The sequence below is a fragment of the Panthera leo genome, chromosome D4, assembly GCF_018350215.1.
Source record: "Panthera leo isolate Ple1 chromosome D4, P.leo_Ple1_pat1.1, whole genome shotgun sequence".
Classification (NCBI taxonomy): domain Eukaryota; kingdom Metazoa; phylum Chordata; class Mammalia; order Carnivora; family Felidae; genus Panthera; species Panthera leo.
Window position 1 is genome coordinate 30,569,563 of NC_056691.1, and position 17,135 is coordinate 30,586,697.

Below are 17,135 nucleotides of genomic sequence, written 5' to 3' on the forward strand. Positions count from 1 at the left end.
AAACCACATTTACATGGAAACCTCCCATATGGCAGAGGTGGCATTACAGATCAGTAGGAAAATTACTCAGTACAAAGTATAGGGATAATTGGTTGTCCACTTTGTCAGGGGTGGTAGGAGGAAGTTGGATCCTTATCTTACACCATCAGCCACCACTCCCCAAAGAAGAAAAAAATCCCAGGTGGATTGAAAGTCTAGATATGAATGGCACCTGGGTGGCTCAGTCCCTAAGTGTCTGACTCCTGATTTTGGCTCAGGTCATGATCTCACAGTTTGTAAGCTGGAGCCCCACATCGGGCTCTGCACTGAAAGCTCAGAGCATGGTTGGAATTCTCTCTCTCAAAATAAATAAACACTTAAAAAAAAAAAAAGTCTAGGGTGCCTCGGTGGCTCAGTTGGTTGGGTGACTGACTTTGGCTCAGGTCATGATCTCGCGGTTCATGAGTTCAAGCTCCGCGTCGGGCTCTGTGCTGACAGCTCAGAGCCTGGAGCCTGCTTCAGATTCTGTGTCTCCCCCTCTCTCTGCCCCTCCCATGTTCATGCTCTGTCACTCTCTGTCTCTCAGTAATAAATAAATGTTAAAAAAAAAAAAAAAAAGTCTAGATATAAGAAGAAAGCTTTAAAAGTTTTAGAATATAGAAAAATAACTCATAACAGTGAAGGGATGGGTTTTTTTTTTAAACAAAACATAAAAGGTACTAACTATGAAGCAAAAGATTGAGAAATTTGGTCACATGAAGATTTAATGCTTCTGTTCAATATGAGACTCCATAAGCAAAATTTTAGAAGATAATTCACACACTAGAAGATAGTTACAATGCATACAAGCAAAAGAGGATTAGTATCAGAACTTATAAACAACTATAAATCACAAAGAAAAAAGCTAACATCCCAATAAATAAATGGGCAGAAGATGGGAGTAAGAAATTCACAAAAGAAGAAACCTAATTGTTCTTGCTCCTCTTTTTAAAAAGGACCTATAAGATGAGTATGGTTTTAGTCTGTGCTATGCCTTGTGATGAACTGAGTTTACTCATCAGAATAAACTATGGCAACAACTAACCCTGAAATCGTAGTGATTTAGTTCACTACAACAGAGGTGTATTGCTTGTTGGTGCTACATGTATCACAGGTTGGGGGGGGGGGGAGGAGGCTCTATTCTATGCAGTCATCCAAGAATATGGAATAGAGGCTCCATCAGTTGCAGATGCACCATCTGGAATTTATCCTTGTGGCTGGTTGACCGATGTGCCAGTGACTGCTTCTATAAGTAATTCCAGTGGCCTGCAGATCTAAATGCACACAGATATAAACCAAGTCCCTTAATTTTATCAGTAATAATGCCTACATTTTAATCTTTACCTGTTTAACTCCTGTGTTCCTCTATCAGTTGCTCTAAAACTAAGGTGGGGAAAAAAAGAGTAATCTTATCTAAAGAGACCCAAAAATCTTCACCCAATGTTACATTAGTCTCCATACTCATCTATATTCCTGAAATATTTAATCATTTTTTTTTTTTTTAAAGGAAGCCACTATAAGAACTGCAATGGTTTTCACACCTTTCAGATCATTAGAGCAAGAGAAACTAAGAAAATGTCATGGGGTGCCAGGGAGGCTCAGTCAGTTAAGTGTCCGACTCTTGATTTTGGCTCAGGGCATGATCTCACAGTTTGGTTCGTGAGATCAAGCCCCACATCAGGTTCTGCACTGACAGCTTGGATCCTGCTTAGGATCCTTCCTCTCTCTCTCTCTCTCTCTCTCTCTCTCTCTCTCTCCCTCTCTCCCTCTCCCTCTCCCTCTCCCTCTCTCTTTGCCCCTCCCCCACTCATCCATGCTCACACCCTCTCGCTCTCAAAAATAAGTAAACTTTAAAAAAGAGAAAGAAATGGGGCACCTGGGTGGCTCAGTTGGTGTCAGACCTCAGCTCAGGTCATGATCTCACAGTCCGTGAGTTCGAGCCCCACATCAGGTTCTGTGCTGACAGCTCAGAGCCTGGAGCCTGCTTCACATTCTGTGTCTCCTCTGTCTCTGCCCCTCCCCTGCTCATGCTCTCTCTCTCTCAAAAATAAATGTTAAAAAAAAAGAAAAAGAAAATGTGATCAAGGCACCAAACAGCTAGGAAAAACATGGCAAATATAAAACAGAATGAGATGGTAGGGATAAGTCCAAACATATTAACAATAATAAAATGCAAAATACTTAAATTCATCTACAAGAATTTCAAATTGACTTTAAAAATACATACTGCTTAATAAAGGCTACTAAAACAAAGCCCTATAAGGAAAATTTAAATGAAAAGATAGGAAAACGGTGCCTCATCTTAGACATTTTGCTTTTATTGCACTTCACAGATAGGATTTTTACAAACTGAAGGTTTGTGGCGACACTGCACCAAGCAATCTATTGGCACTATTTTTTCCAACAGCATTTGCTCACTTTGTGTCTGTGTGTCACATTTTGGTAATTCTCACAATTATTTCAAAAATTTCATTATTATTATATTTGTTATGGTGATCTGTGCTCTTTGTTAACTACTGTAATTGTTTGGGGTTGCCACAAACCACGTCCATATATAAGATGGTGAACTTAATCGATAAATGTGTGCATTCTGACTACTCCACTAACCAGCTATTCCCCTGTCTCCCCCTCTTCAGGCTTCCCCATTGACTGAGAAACAATATTGAAATCACCCCAATTAATACTCCTACAATGGCCTCTAAGTGTTCAAGTAAAAGGATGAATTACACATCCGTCACTTTAAATCAAAAGGTAGAAATTAATACTCTTAGTGAATAAGGCATGTCAAAAGCCTATTGATAGGCTGAAAGCTTGGCCTCTTGCACCAAAGAGCACATTTGTGAATGCAAGGAAAAAGTTCTTAAAAATTGAAAGTACTACTCCAGTGAACACATCAATGGTAATAAAGTGAGACAGCCTTATTGCAGATTTGGGGAAAGTTTTAGTGGTATGGACAGAAGATCACACCAGTCATAACATTCCCTTAGGCTAACACCCAAGCCACCGATTCTACAAAAGCTGAGAAAGGAGGAAGCCTCAGCAGAAAAGTCTGATGCTGGTAGAGGTTGTTTCATAAGGTTTAAGAAGCCATCTCCATGACATACAAGTGCAAGGTGAAGCAGCAAGTTATCCAGAAGAACTAGCTAAGGTAATTAATAAAGATGGCTATACTCAACAACAGACTTTCAATGTAGATGGAACAGCCTTCCATTGGAAAATGTCATTTAGGACCTTTTACACCTAGTGAAAAAAAGTCCATGCCTGGCTTCAAAGTTTCAAAGGACAGGCTGACTCTCTTGTTAGGGCGTAACATAGCGAATAACTTTCAGTTGAAGCCAGTGTTCCTTTACCATTCTGAAAATCCTAGGGCCCTTAAGAATTATGCTAAATCTACTCTAACTGTGCTCTACAAATGGAACAACAAAACCTGGATGGCAGCACATCTGTTTATAGTATGGCTTACTGAATACTTTAAACCTACTGTTGAGACCTACTGCTGAGAGAAAAAAATCTTCTCAAAATATTACTGCTCATTGGCAATGTTCCTGGTCCCTCAAGAACTCTGATGGAGATACACAATGAGACAAACATGTTCATACCTGCTAAAAGAACACTCGTTCCGCAGCCAGCCCATGGTTCAAGGAGTCACTTTGACTTTAAATCTTACTATTTAAGAAATATGTTATGTAAGGCTATACCTGCCATAATACAGTGGTTCCTTTGATGGATCTAGGCAAGGTAAATCAAAAATTTTCTGGCAAGGATTCACCATTCTAGATCCATTAAGAACATTCGTGACTCATGGGAAGAGGTCAAATATCAACATTAACAGGAGTCTGGAAGAAGGTGATTCCTACCCTTGTGAATGACTTCAAGGGGTTCAAGATTTTAGTGGAGGAAGTCACTGCAGATGTGGTGGGAACAGCAAGAGAACTAAAATTAAAAGTGAAGTCTGAAGGTGTGACTAAATTGATGCAATCTCATGATAAAACTTGAATGGATGAGTTGTTCCTTATGATGATCAAAGAAAGTGGTTTCTTGGGATGGAATCTACTCCTAGTGAAGATAATGTGCAGACTGTTGAAATGACAGCAAAGGATTTCAAGTATTACATACTAATTGATAAAGCAGCAGCAGGATTTTAGAGGATTGACTCCAATTTTGAAAGAAGTTCTGTCGGTAAAATGCTATCAAACAGCACTGCATGCCTCAGAGAAATCGTTCTGTGAAAATCAATCAATGTGACAGACTTCACTGTTGTCCTATTTTAAGAAACTGCTACAGCCACCCAACCTTCACAACTACCTCCCTGGTCAGTCAGCAGGCACTCTCCACCAGCAAAAAGATTTTGGCTCACTTAAAGCTCAGGTGACGGCATTTTTTAGCCATAAAGTATTTTTTTATTTATTTTTAATTTTTTTAATGTGTATTTATTTTTGAGAGAGAGAGAGACAGAGTGTGAGCAGGGGAGGGGCAGAGAAAAAGGGAGACACAGAATCTGAAGCAGGCTCCAGGCTCTGAACTGTCAGCACAGAGCCTGATGCAGGGCTTCAACTCAGAAACAGCAAGATCATGACCTAGATCGATGTCGGGAGCTTAACCTACTGAACCACCCAGGCGCTCCATTATAAAGTATTTTTTAATTAAGGTATATACACATTGTTTTTTTCGACATAGTGCTACTGCACGCTTAAAAGATTATAGTGTAAACATAACGCTTATGTGGAGTGGGAAACCAAAAAGTTCACTTGGTTTGCTTTACTATGATATTCTCTTTATTGCAGTGTTCTGGAACCAAACCCACAAATACCTCCAAGGTATGCCTGTAGAATTCATAGTAAAAAGCAATAAAAAGATGATGTTTCATGATTAAAGATATAATCTACCAGGAAGCCTGCATGGCTTAGGGTGTTAAGCATCCAACTCTTAATTTCGGCTCAGGTCATGATCTCCTGGTTCGTGAGACTGAGCCCCATGTCAGGCTCCACGCTGACAGCACATTGCTTCCAGGCCAGCCCATTTAATTGATGGTACAAAACTCTGCCAAATTCTCTTTCCTTCTGACAGCAGCATTCAAGATTATAGTCATAACACAAACCATGTTAGAAAACTGGCAGAGTCCATAAAAAAAAAAATACATGTTCACCAAGAAAGATAGAAAGGTTCATAGAATCATTTGAAAATAATGACTGAAAACAAACTAATGTTCAGAAACAGTAGACTGAAACACTGTGATACTTCTTACAATGTAATATTAAATAACACTAAGAACGAATTAACTATGACCATGCACAATATCATGGATGACTCTCACAAACATACTATTTAGTGAAAGAAGCCACACAAAAGAGTACATACAGTATGGTTTCATTTATATTTCAAAATCAGACAAATCTTGGCAACAAAAATCAGGAGAGTGGGGTGCCTAAGTGGCTCAGTTGGTTGAGCATCTGACTCTTGATTTCGGCTCAGGTCATGATCTCGTGGTTCATGGGATCAAGCCCCACATTGGGCTCTGCATGGACAACGTGGATCCACAGGGGAGATTTAGAATAGGTCTTACCTCACCAATGATGGGTATATGTCACGAACAAAAAATAAACCTTTGCTTGTTACATCCCACTAAGATTTTGGAGTTGTAATCACAATATAACCTAGCCTATCCTGAACTTATCTTTAGATGTTTATGAAAAGTCTTAAACTAAAACACAAAATGCAAAAGCTATAAAGAGAAAGGATTTGATAAATTTACAAAAGACACCATAACAATACTTTTTAGAGATGGGGTGGGAGGAGAGAATAATACTGTAGCCAACCTGAATTCCCATAAAAATAAGTATATAATATTGGGTTATAATCCAAAGTATACAATAAATATGGACAAATGCTGATACAAATAAGTGCTTAAATAAGTAAATGGAAGAGAGACAAAACTTTCTTACAGAAGAATTCCAAATAAAATAGGTAGATACTTCCCTCCAAGAGGTGGAGCATAACCTCTCCCCTCTTTTGAGTGTGTGCTAAACTTAGTGACTTGCTTCTAAAGAATACAGTATGAAAAGGGAAAAATGGCAACTTTACAGAGGAGAAACCTGGCCAATGCTACTTTTTTTTTTTTAATTTTTTTTAACGTTTATTTATTTTTGAGACAGAGACAGAGCATGAACGGGGGAGGGTCAGAGAGAGAGGGAGACACAGAATCCGAAACAGGCTCCAGGCTCTGAGCAGTCAGCACAGAGCCCGACGCGAGGCTCGAACTCACGGACCGCGAGATTGTGACCTGAGCCGAAGTCGGACGCTTAACCGACTGAGCCACCCAGGCGCCCCTGGCCAATGCTACTTTAATGCACATGGTCATGATTAACCAGTGATGTCATGTGGATTTCATGTACTCTCAATATGATGTGTAAGAAGGGCACTTCTCTGTGGTATTCACTCCAAAAACCCAGTCTAGTCATTAGAAAATATCAAGTGCAACTAAGGAACATTCTACAAAATACCTGAACAGCACTCCTCAAAACTGTCAAGGAAACTGTCAAAGACCTTAGATGACTAAGAAGGTAGCACCAAAATCAATGTAGTATCCTAGACTGAATCCTGAAATAGAAAAGACATTAATGGAAAAACTGCAGATATCTGAATAAAGTCGAATATACTTAATAGCAACATACCAATGTATGTTAAGGTATCTTAAGGTACCAGAGTAATTCAAGATGATGTAGAGACTGAATTATGTCCCCTAAGATACGTTACCTTGAAGCCCTAAACCCCAACAGGACTATATTGGAGATACGGCCTTTAAAGATCTCATTAAATGAGGTCAAAATGGTGGGGCCCTAGTGCAACAGAACTGATGTCCTTATAAGTAGAGGAGACACCAGAGATCTTTCTCCCTCTCTGTGCACACACAGAGTAAAAGCCTCTCAACCTGGGTGGCCTAATTCCCTGTTAATAAATGCAGTGAAACAGCTATTTTCGGCCAGGACAAGATCTACCATCCCAGGGACGACATCAGTTTAAATTAAAGCATTAGTAGCTAGCACTCTTAACTGGAAGAATAAGATAGCGACTCCTGCCAGCTGCCTTTCACCATCCTTCCTTATCTAGTCTATCCTTCATCCCTGAGCTGGAGATTCAAATTTGTTTGACTCTCAATGCACTTTACAGGGAACTACAAAAGGGTGGCAAAGATAAGACAGCTCTATCAAGCTCTCTGGTCCTTCTCTTTAAAACAGGGGCTCTAGGGGCGCCTGGGTGGCGCAGTCGGTTAAGCGTCCGACTTCAGCCAGGTCACGATCTCGCGGTCCGTGAGTTCGAGCCCCGCGTCGGGCTCTGGGCTGATGGCTCAGAGCCTGGAGCCTGTTTCTGATTCTGTGTCTCCCTCTCTCTCTGCCCCTCCCCCGTTCATGCTCTGTCTCTCTCTGTCCCAAAAATAAATAAAAAACGTTGAAAAAAATTTAAAAAAAAAAAAAAAAAAAAAACAGGGGCTCTAAAACTTAAATCACTGGGGGTCCCCGGGGTGGAGGGGGAATCTCCCCAGCCCTCTGTCTCACATGTTCTCTGGCTACGTGACAAAAAGCAAAATTAAGAGTTCTAGACTCGGGGCGCCTGGGTGGCTCAGCCGGCTGAACGTCCGACTTCAGCTCAGGTCAGGATCTCACGGTTCGTGAGTTTGAGTCCCTACATTTGAGCCTCGAATCAGACTCTGTGCTGACAGCTCAGAGCCTGGAGCCTGCTTCGGATTCTATGTCTCCCTCTCTCTCTGCCCCTCCCCTGCTCACGCTCTGTCTCTCTGAAAAATAAATTAAAAAACATCAAAAAAAAAAAAAGTTCTAGCCTCTAATTTCCTGTGTCTTTGAGTGTTGTATAATTACTCGTATCTGAAACTTGTAATATATTTACTAAGTTTATCAGAAGGTAGGTGCATCATACAGACGAATTCTTGTTTTATATAATGGCATTGGGCTATTGGTAAATTTGCTTTCAAACTGCATATACAAGGGTGAAAGGTATACAATTTGGTTTAAGCTACACTGTGGGACAAATCAGTTGATCTAGGGGCAGCTGCTCTAATCAGAAGCTACAGAGATGGGCAGCTATTAAAGTAGGAAACTCACATTCCAGAGATGATACAATAGCTTTTCTATTATCCATATATCTGGAGAATTTACAATTAAAACAGTGAATGCCAAGTGGTTTTTACTGGTAAACTGAGTAGCTTGCTAATCAGAATAATTGTTAGAAAGGGCTCTCATTGGTAACATTAATAGCTGTCCATATATGTAGATGGTCTAAAATACTCTACAGATTATAAAGTAATGTGACTCCTATTTAGGGATAGTGTTAGAGCCTGAAGTCTAGATGTCTAAACTGGCCCCTGTCCAGCTGCTAGCTGTGAGGATTTCTGTTTGGTGCCAACTATAAGGTTAACAGAATCCTGTACCTGGAATACTGTCATGTCTGCCTCAAGTGAACCTGTCACAAAAGCAGGGGTCAGATTACCTAAAATTTCAGGAGCCAAGTCTACAGGAAAGGGTGTATCGTAGTTTATGCCTGCTTGCTAAGAATACTGAATGAATCACTGTTGTATAGAAGAATTGTTTTTATCTGAGACTAGCTTTCATTATAACCTGGTAGATTAAGGCCGTAGTAGAGTTAGCTAAACCCTATCTACCTCAAGTTTTCCTGCAGTTACTGTTATCTATCAAAAAGTCCTAAGAGCTATGCATGACCAAACCGGTTCAGGTCAGTTTCCATCAGTACAATACAAAAGTCAGATTAGATCTGGCATCACTAACATGCCCTAAAACATTTGGATCACAGTCATGGAAATAAGACAGGAGCCAGAGAGAGGAAGTCACACTGAAATAAAGCAGCCACGTTCAGCAGACATTTTTTTTCTAGGATCCTAAACCAAGAACTTTGATAGATAAATTCTAATTTATCTACCTAAATAAATGTTTCAAAAGGCAGGGCACGTGGGGGACAGTGGTGTAAGTAAATGGTCTGTCTCATCTCAAATTTCTTGGCAGTGAATTTAAAAAAGACTTACTTTAATGAGTATTTTTAATATAACTGCCTTATCAGAAGCAAATTCTTATATACAATACTCACTATCTCTGATGGTATTTTAATGCCCTCCTAACGATATTTAGGACAAATCACAATTTTAGGCCACTAGTCCTATCAATAACCAATTTTTTTCTATAGAAAAATATATAAGGGAGAGTTTTCAAAATTATGCCAATTTGGTTGTGATTTTTAAGAAAATGAGGAAGAGGATTTTGACTATATATCAAAAAAATTTTAAAGGGAAAGACAAAAGATTTGAAGGCACTTTATGAAAGAAGTGCCTATAAGCTCATGAAAAAGGTATTTAAATCACACATATGCAAATTAAAAATTAAATTTCATGGCCTATAAGCTCATGAAAAAGGTATTTAAATCACACATATGCAAATTAAAACCATAATGAAATATCTACACCCACTAGAATGGTTACAATTAGAATGACACGGAGGGGCGTCTGGCTGGCTCAGTTGGGGAGCATGTGACTTGATCTTGGGGGTTTTGAGTTGAGCCCCACACTGTGTGTAGAGATTACTTGAAATCTAAAAAAAGAAGAAAAAAAAGAATGATAACACCAATTGTTGGGGAAAATGTAGAGCAATTACAACTCTCAAACACTGCTACACGGAATTTAAAATGGTAGTGACAAAATAAAATAAAATAAAATAAAATAAAATAAAATAAAATAGTATTAAGACATTGGAAAAGTTTAATAGTTATATATACTTTTCCTATGACCCAACCATCCTACTCCTAAGTACATACTCAGAGCAGTAAAATGTGTCTACAGAAAGACTTGTATGGGAGTTATTTGTAGCAGCTTTAGAAAGAGCCCCAAACTGGAAAGGAGAATGCCCACCAACAGGAGAATAGATAAAAAGATTGTTGTATATTTATGCAATGGAACACTACCCAGCAAAAACAAAAGAATGAAGTGTCAATACACAAAATAAAATGGATGCATCTCTTATGCTTAGCAAAAGAAGACAGACACAATAGTTCATGCTATATGATTCCAGACATAAATTTCAAGAACTGGTAAAACTAATCTATATGGACAGAAATCAGAACAGTGGTTGTTGGGGGTAAGAATGAGTTGACTGGAAAGGAGCCCAGAGGGAACAGTAGTTCACAGGGGTATATACTTGTTAAAATTAAAATTGTACACATAAATCTATGCAATTTACTGTATATAAGTTATACTGTACTTTTTAAAAGTGGAGGGCAAAAAGAATCTTAAGTGGTACACATTCATGAAAAAACTACAGAATATTTTGTATAGAATATAATTAAGAATTATCTTGACCTAATTAACTGGATAGCATAGACCATGAATAATAAATTACACTGCAAAAAAAAGGAAAAAGGCAGAAAAGGTCATGTGGCTAGTAGAAAGACTGTTGACTATTTGGTGAAAAGTAAATATTTTTATTCTTCCTAAGGCTGTAAAAGATTATTTATAAAAATAAAAAAAATTTTTAAGCAGTCCCTCTGGTCCTAAAATTTTCACAAAGGAAAAATCACAGATCCAGGGCCTATCTTTATTCATAGATTCTCTGCCATTCCTTATATTCCATCAAACATATTATTTAATAAAGTACTCTGGGTTGCAAATAAGGAGAACAGGAACTCTGTTAAATACCATCTCATATGGCTCTAAGACTTCCTAAGTAACATAAATATAGCAGAATAATCTAGAGTTCTTATTCCTTCTCTTAAAACTACTGATCCAACTCTCTCGCACTGCCTACAACACTGCTCCAGTAGAACTTTCAGTAGTGATGGAAATGTGCAGCATCTGCAAACATGGTTAGTGGTTACTAAAATGAACAACATAGACTTAGGGGAAATAGGTTCTTCAGCTTCTGATCTATACATTCTGGCAAGTGGATAATTAAGAAACAAAAGTCCTCCACTGTGGGCAAAACAAAATTAAGGGAGCTATGGCTTTTCCTCTGCTTTCAGGATCTTTGGTTCCAAGAGTCCTGATCTTAACACCAAGCCTCAGGACACAACTCTGCTTTTCTCTGGGGTTTGAAGAGAATGAGAAGCACCTGTGGTCAGAAACACAGCCTACCCAGCATAGTGCCTAAGACACAACAGGTACCCACAGTAAATGCCTGTTTAAGAAACCAGTTTAATAAATGGAAGGAGGGTAGACAAGGCCAGAGGAAAAGGCGTCCTTTATTGAGTACATTCTGGGATAGGCACTTTACACAACTTATCTCATTTTATTTTTCACCACAGCCTAGAATAGAGATTATCGCCTCCATTTTACAAATGGGAGAGGCAGTGCAAGGAAGAATAAGTAACTTGCACAGCTTGTGACAGTGGGGTAAAATACGGCTTTGAACAAATATAACCAATGTAGCCAGAATTCACTCATATATAGTTGCATATATACCAGTAATTGCCATATAGCATTTTTTTAAAGCCCCTATTTCTCACAATTATACTGCAGTTTGGCTTCAAGGAAAGCCTATGGAAAAATAAGTGGCTCAAGGTAGGTGACTTCCAAAACTGCTTACTTCATAAGCTATTAAAATTTGAAAGCCATATCATAACATGTTTTTCAAAAGAAAAGAGAGGCCAAAAACACTGAAATCTGCATCATATAAAGAGATGCTTTATTTGAGCTTTTCCAGGCTCAGAGCTTGCTTCCTTGGGGGGAGCTGGGACACCAGAACAAACACTCTGGGGGGTCCAGAAGGAACACTGGAAGCAGCACAACTTTGTGGAAACCTAAGAAAGAGTGGGCTGTTCACTGAAAGCCCTCTATTAACCCAGCCACACGGCATCATTCAGCAAAGGAGCATTCTATCTTGCTTACAGGTCATTTTTTGACACAACTAATTTTCACAGCAGTAACATTTACCTCTCTGCAGCAGCTCTACATGAAACAGTAAACCTAAGGATTTTAAGAGAAATTTGTGTATGCTTTGAATTTGAAGAGGAAATAGCTCTTGCTAAGTTTAACATAATTTTGAGGGAGATTTCTTGTTCTTAAAAAATTTTTTTAAAGAAAAGTTTTCAGAGAAGTCATTAAATATACACGAATTTAATGCCAATTATATTTATTATCTACTTAAAAAATTTTTTTTAATGTTTATTCATTTTTTGAGAGAGAGAGAGACACACACACACACAGAGCATGAGCAGGGGAGGGGCAGAGAGAGAGGGAGACAAAGAATCTGAAGCAGGCTCCAGGCTCTGAGCTGTCAGCACAGAGCCCAACGCCGGGCTTGAACTCACAGATCATGAGACCATGACCTGAGCTGAAGTCAGTGCTTTAACGGGCTGAGCTACCCAGGCGCCCAGATATTTATTATCTACTTTAAAACAACATGGTATTCAGATTATAACTATGAAGCACAGCTTTATATTTTACAGTATTACTTAAATACTTGTAATTGAAAAACACTGCCTGAAAGCAGAAGTGAAATTCTCCTGTTTAAAAAAAAAAAAAACAAAAAAACAGAAAGCAGGGGCGCCTGGATGGCTCAATCGGTTAAGCTTCCAACTTCAGCTCAGGTCATGATCTCACAGTTCAAGGGTTCAAGCCCTGCATCAGGCTTAGTGCTGACAGCTCAGAGCCTGGAGCCTGCTTCTGATTCTGTGTTTCCCTCTCTCTCTGCTCCTACCCAGCTTGTGCTCTGGCTCACTTGCACACTCTCTCAAAATTAAACATTAAAATTTTTTTTAATTTTTTTAAATGTTTTTATTTATTTTTGAGACAGAGAGAGACAGAGCATGAGCAGGGGAGGGGCAGAGAGAGGGGGAGACACAGAATCTGAATTAGGCTCCAGGCTCTGACCTGTCAGCACAGAGTCCGATGAGAGACTTGAACTCACAGAGTGTGAGATCATGACCTGAGCTGAAGTCAGATGCCCAACCAACTGAGCCACCCAGGTGCCCCAACATTAAAAATTTTTTTTAAAAATAAAAAACCATAAAGTACTAAAGTTGCTAATAAAATTTATAACTCATATCTTTTATTTTTGTTTAAATTGAATGGCTATGTATAAGCATTCTGTTAATGCTTAATCATACACTCTCAACTTTCCTGACCAATTCTAATTTCAAATATTCTGCTCCACTCTTAAAAGTAATCCTTATATTTATCAGATGCAGTTATTTGCTTAAAATACGAAAAACATTCTCTGAAATCTGGATTCTTGATCTCCAACAGCCTAATGTTTTCCAGAGGAATACCTACACAAATAACAGTATTAAGATCAGTCAACAAATAGAAATAAATGTGAAACTTTTTTAAAGTGTATTTACTTATTGATATATAGAAAGAGAATGAGTGGGGGAGGGGCAGAGAGAGAGGGAGAGAGAATCCCAAGCAGACCCCATGCTGTCATTGCAGAGCCCAAAGCGGGGCTCAATCTCACCAACCATCAGATCATGACTTGAGCCAAAATCAAGAGTTGCCACTTAACCAATTGAGCTACCCAGGCACCTCGAAACTTCCATTTTTTAAAACTGCTCTTTTTGTGGGTGTTATCAAAAACAGTGTAATATAGGGGTGCCTAGCTGGCTCAGTGGGAAGAGTATGGGACTCTTGATCGCAAGGTTGAGTTCTGAGCCCCACATTGGGTACAGAGATTACAAACGATTTTTTTTTTTAGAAAGTGGGTGCAAGAGAGCGAGGGGCAGAGAGAGGGAGAGCAAATCCCAGGAGGGGCAGAGTGGGGGGTGGGGTGGGAAGGGAGAGAAAGAAAGAAAGGAAGGAAGGGAGAGGGGAAGAGACAGACAGAGACAGAGAGAGAAGCAGGGCTCACCCGAAGCAGGGCTCCTGTTTACCTGAAACAGGCTTGAGCTCACCCAATGTGGGACTCGAAATCACCAACCATGAGACCATGACCTGAACTGAAGTCAGATGCTTAATGACTGAGCCACCCAAGTGCCCCAAACAATTTTTTTTTAAAAAGACCTTATTAAATTGTAATCTATATTAAAAAAACAAAAAACAAAACAGCATAGGGGCACCTGGGTGCCTCTGTTGGTTAAGTGCCCAGCTCTTGGTTTTGGCTCAGGTCATGATCTCATGGCTTCATGGGTTCAAGCCCCATTTGGGCTCTGCGCTGCCTGTTTGGGATTCTCTCTCTGCCCCTCCCCCACTTGCACTGTCACTGTCTCTCTCTCTCTCTCTCTCTCTCTCTCTCAAATAAACTTAAAAAAAATAGCATTAACAAAATCTACCATCTTAACCATTTTTAAATGTATCGTACAGTAATTTTAACTTATGCACATTGTTGTGAAACAGATCTCCAGAACTTTTTCATCTTGAAAAACTGAAACTCTATACCCACCTAGAACAGGCAACTGCCCTTTTCCACCTCCTCCCAGAAGGACAACCACAATTTACTCTCTAAGAGTTTGACTGCTTGAGGTACCTCATATGTAGAATCATACAGTATGTGTCTTTTTGTGACTGGCTTATTTCACTTAGCATTAAGGTCCTCAAAGTTCATTGACGCTTTTGTATATGACAAGATTGCCTTTTTTTAAGACTGAATAATATCTCACTTTATGTATATCCGTATTTTCTTTATCCATTCACCTGTTATGGGCATTTAGGTTGCTTTCACCTCTTGGCTATTGTGGAAAATGCAGTGAACATAGATATGTTAGCTCTTTGAGATCCTGTTTTCAGTTCTTTTAGATAGACACCAAGAAGTGGGATTGCTGGATTACACAATAGTTCTAATTTTAACTTTTAAAGGCCTTTATACTATTTTCCATAGCAGCTGCACCATTTTACATTCCCACCAACAGTGCACAAACATTCTAATTTCTCCACATTCTTAAAACACTTGTTATTTTGGCTTTCTTTTTATAGTGCCCATCCAAACAGGTATGAAGTAATAACTTAGCTGTGGTTTTGATCTGAGTTTCCCTAATAATTAGTGATGTTGAGCATTTTTTCATATGCTTGTGTGAGATAACAGAAAACATATACAGTAAAACCTTGGTTTGTGAGCATGCTTGTAATCCAAAGCACTTGTATATCAAAGTGAATTTCCCCATAAGAAATAGTGGAAACTCAGATGATTCATTCCACAACCCAAAAATATTCATATAAAAATGATTACAATACTGTAATGTAATACAAAGTAATAAAGGAAATACAAAATATAAAGAAAAATAAACAAATTAACCTGCACTTACTTTTGAAACCTTTGTGGCTGGTTTGAGGGAGATAAGAGAGAGGAGGGTTATTGTGTAGGACGACTTTCACTATCACTAACAGAATCACTGCTATCTACTGGCTCAATGGAATATTTTCCTGCATGGGGACCATTGTATATGCTCACATGGATGTTGACTACAGTATTAATAAACCCTTGTCATATACTGTATTTAATGTAACTGGCAATAAGGCAACAGAGGAAATGGTCTATTTCTGCAGGCCGCCTGACCTAGAATGAAGCAAAGCATTCCTAAGCTTACTTTGTATGGAAAAGCAAAGGACTGTCCACAGGTGCTTTGAAGTGACAAAAAATACACCAGTTTTGGGCACCTTCCAACCTTCTGAAAAATCAGATGTCTGCCAAACACTGCAGCCTGAGACCAAGCATCCGAGCATGGGAAAGGATCACACACAACTCCACAGTGAGAGTGAGAGAGAGAGAGAGAGAGAGAGAAGAACCATTGGCTCGGTTGTGATGTGACATTTGGCATCACATACTAGTACTGCAAGACATCACTCATTTATCAAGTTAAAATTTACTAGAAACGTTTGCTCGTCTTGAACACTCACAGAACAAGTTGCTCACAAGCCAAGGTTTTACTGTATATTGGTCTCGGCCCCCCAGTTCCTGGCACAGAGCTCCTAAAACCCTTGTAAGAAGAACACTAGGAGTATCTTTTGTTCTGATATTTGGTCTCTGATCCTGGTTCCTGACACAGGATCCTAAACCTCTAGAAACTCCCCAGGGTGATATGAGTGTCTTTTGTTCTAATGAGGGGACTCTGGTAGGGCCCTAGATGAGGGCTGGTCACCAGAAAGAGCAAGCCATATTACAAGCTTGCAATATTCAGTCCTGTCCTGAATTCTCTAGAGAGGGGCTAGAAATGGAATTGATAAATTGATCATGCCTAGATGAGGAAGCCTCCCTAAAAATGCCAATAGTATGGGGTTTGGGGAGTTTCTGGGTTGGTGAACACATACAGGTACTGGGAGAACAGTGGGCCCAGGGAGGGCATGGAAGCTCCATCCTACCCCACATACTCTATGCATCTCTTCCATCTGGATGTTCATCTGTATCCTATATTATATCCTTTTATAATTAACTGGTAAACAGTAAGTACTGTTTTCCTAAATTCTGTAAGCCTCTCTAGCAATTAATCAAACCTGAAGAGGAGTCATGGGAACCTCTGATTTATAGCCCATAGCCAAGTCAGAAGCACAGGTAACAACTTGTATTTGTGATTGGCATCTGAAATGGGGGAGAGGCAGTCTTGTGGGACTGAGCCCTTCATCTGTGAGATCTGATGCTATTTCTAGGTTGATAGTGTCAGAATTAAATTACATTATAGGATATCCAGCTAGTGTCACAGAATTGCTTGGTGTGGGAAAATCCACCCACATTTGGTAACCAGAAATATCAGAAATGACATATTCTGTGTAAGAGTAAAGGAGACACACAGGAGGGAAACCTGAGAGGTCTTTTTCTAATATAGCTTATTGACCCTTTACCTGTCTTCTTTGGGAAAATGTCTATGCAAGTCTTTTGCCTATTGTTTAGTTGGATTGATTGATTGATTGATTTTGGTGTTTTTTGTTGCTGTTGAGTTGTAGGAGTCCGTTATAGGAGTTCTCTACATATTCTGGATAGTGACCACCTTTACATTAACTCATTTATCAGATACATGGTTTGCATTTGTTTTTCTCATTCCATAGGTTTCACTCTCTTGTCCTTTGATGCGCAAAACTTTTTACATCTGATGTAGTCCCATTTGTCTGCTTTTGCTTTTCTTGCTATGCTTTTGGTGCCATATCCATGAAAACATTGCCAAATCCAGTGTCTTGAAGCTTT

At 39.2% G+C, this 17,135-nt stretch overlaps 1 protein-coding gene across 12 annotated transcripts in view; it reads right to left on the bottom strand.

Moving 5' to 3' along the window:
* The window catches only part of CDC14B (cell division cycle 14B), a 114,526-nt gene that overhangs the window by 70,684 nt on the left and 26,707 nt on the right, over positions 1 to 17,135 (bottom strand). Inside the window, exon 1 of one of the 12 annotated variants that reach the window (XM_042913951.1) lies at positions 6,519 to 6,780. The exons of the other annotated variants lie outside the window; for them this stretch is intronic. The gene's annotated coding sequence lies outside the window, so the exon portion shown is untranslated. Of the gene's footprint in view, positions 1 to 6,518; positions 6,781 to 17,135 lie in introns of those variants that run through there. 12 annotated transcript variants of the gene reach the window in all.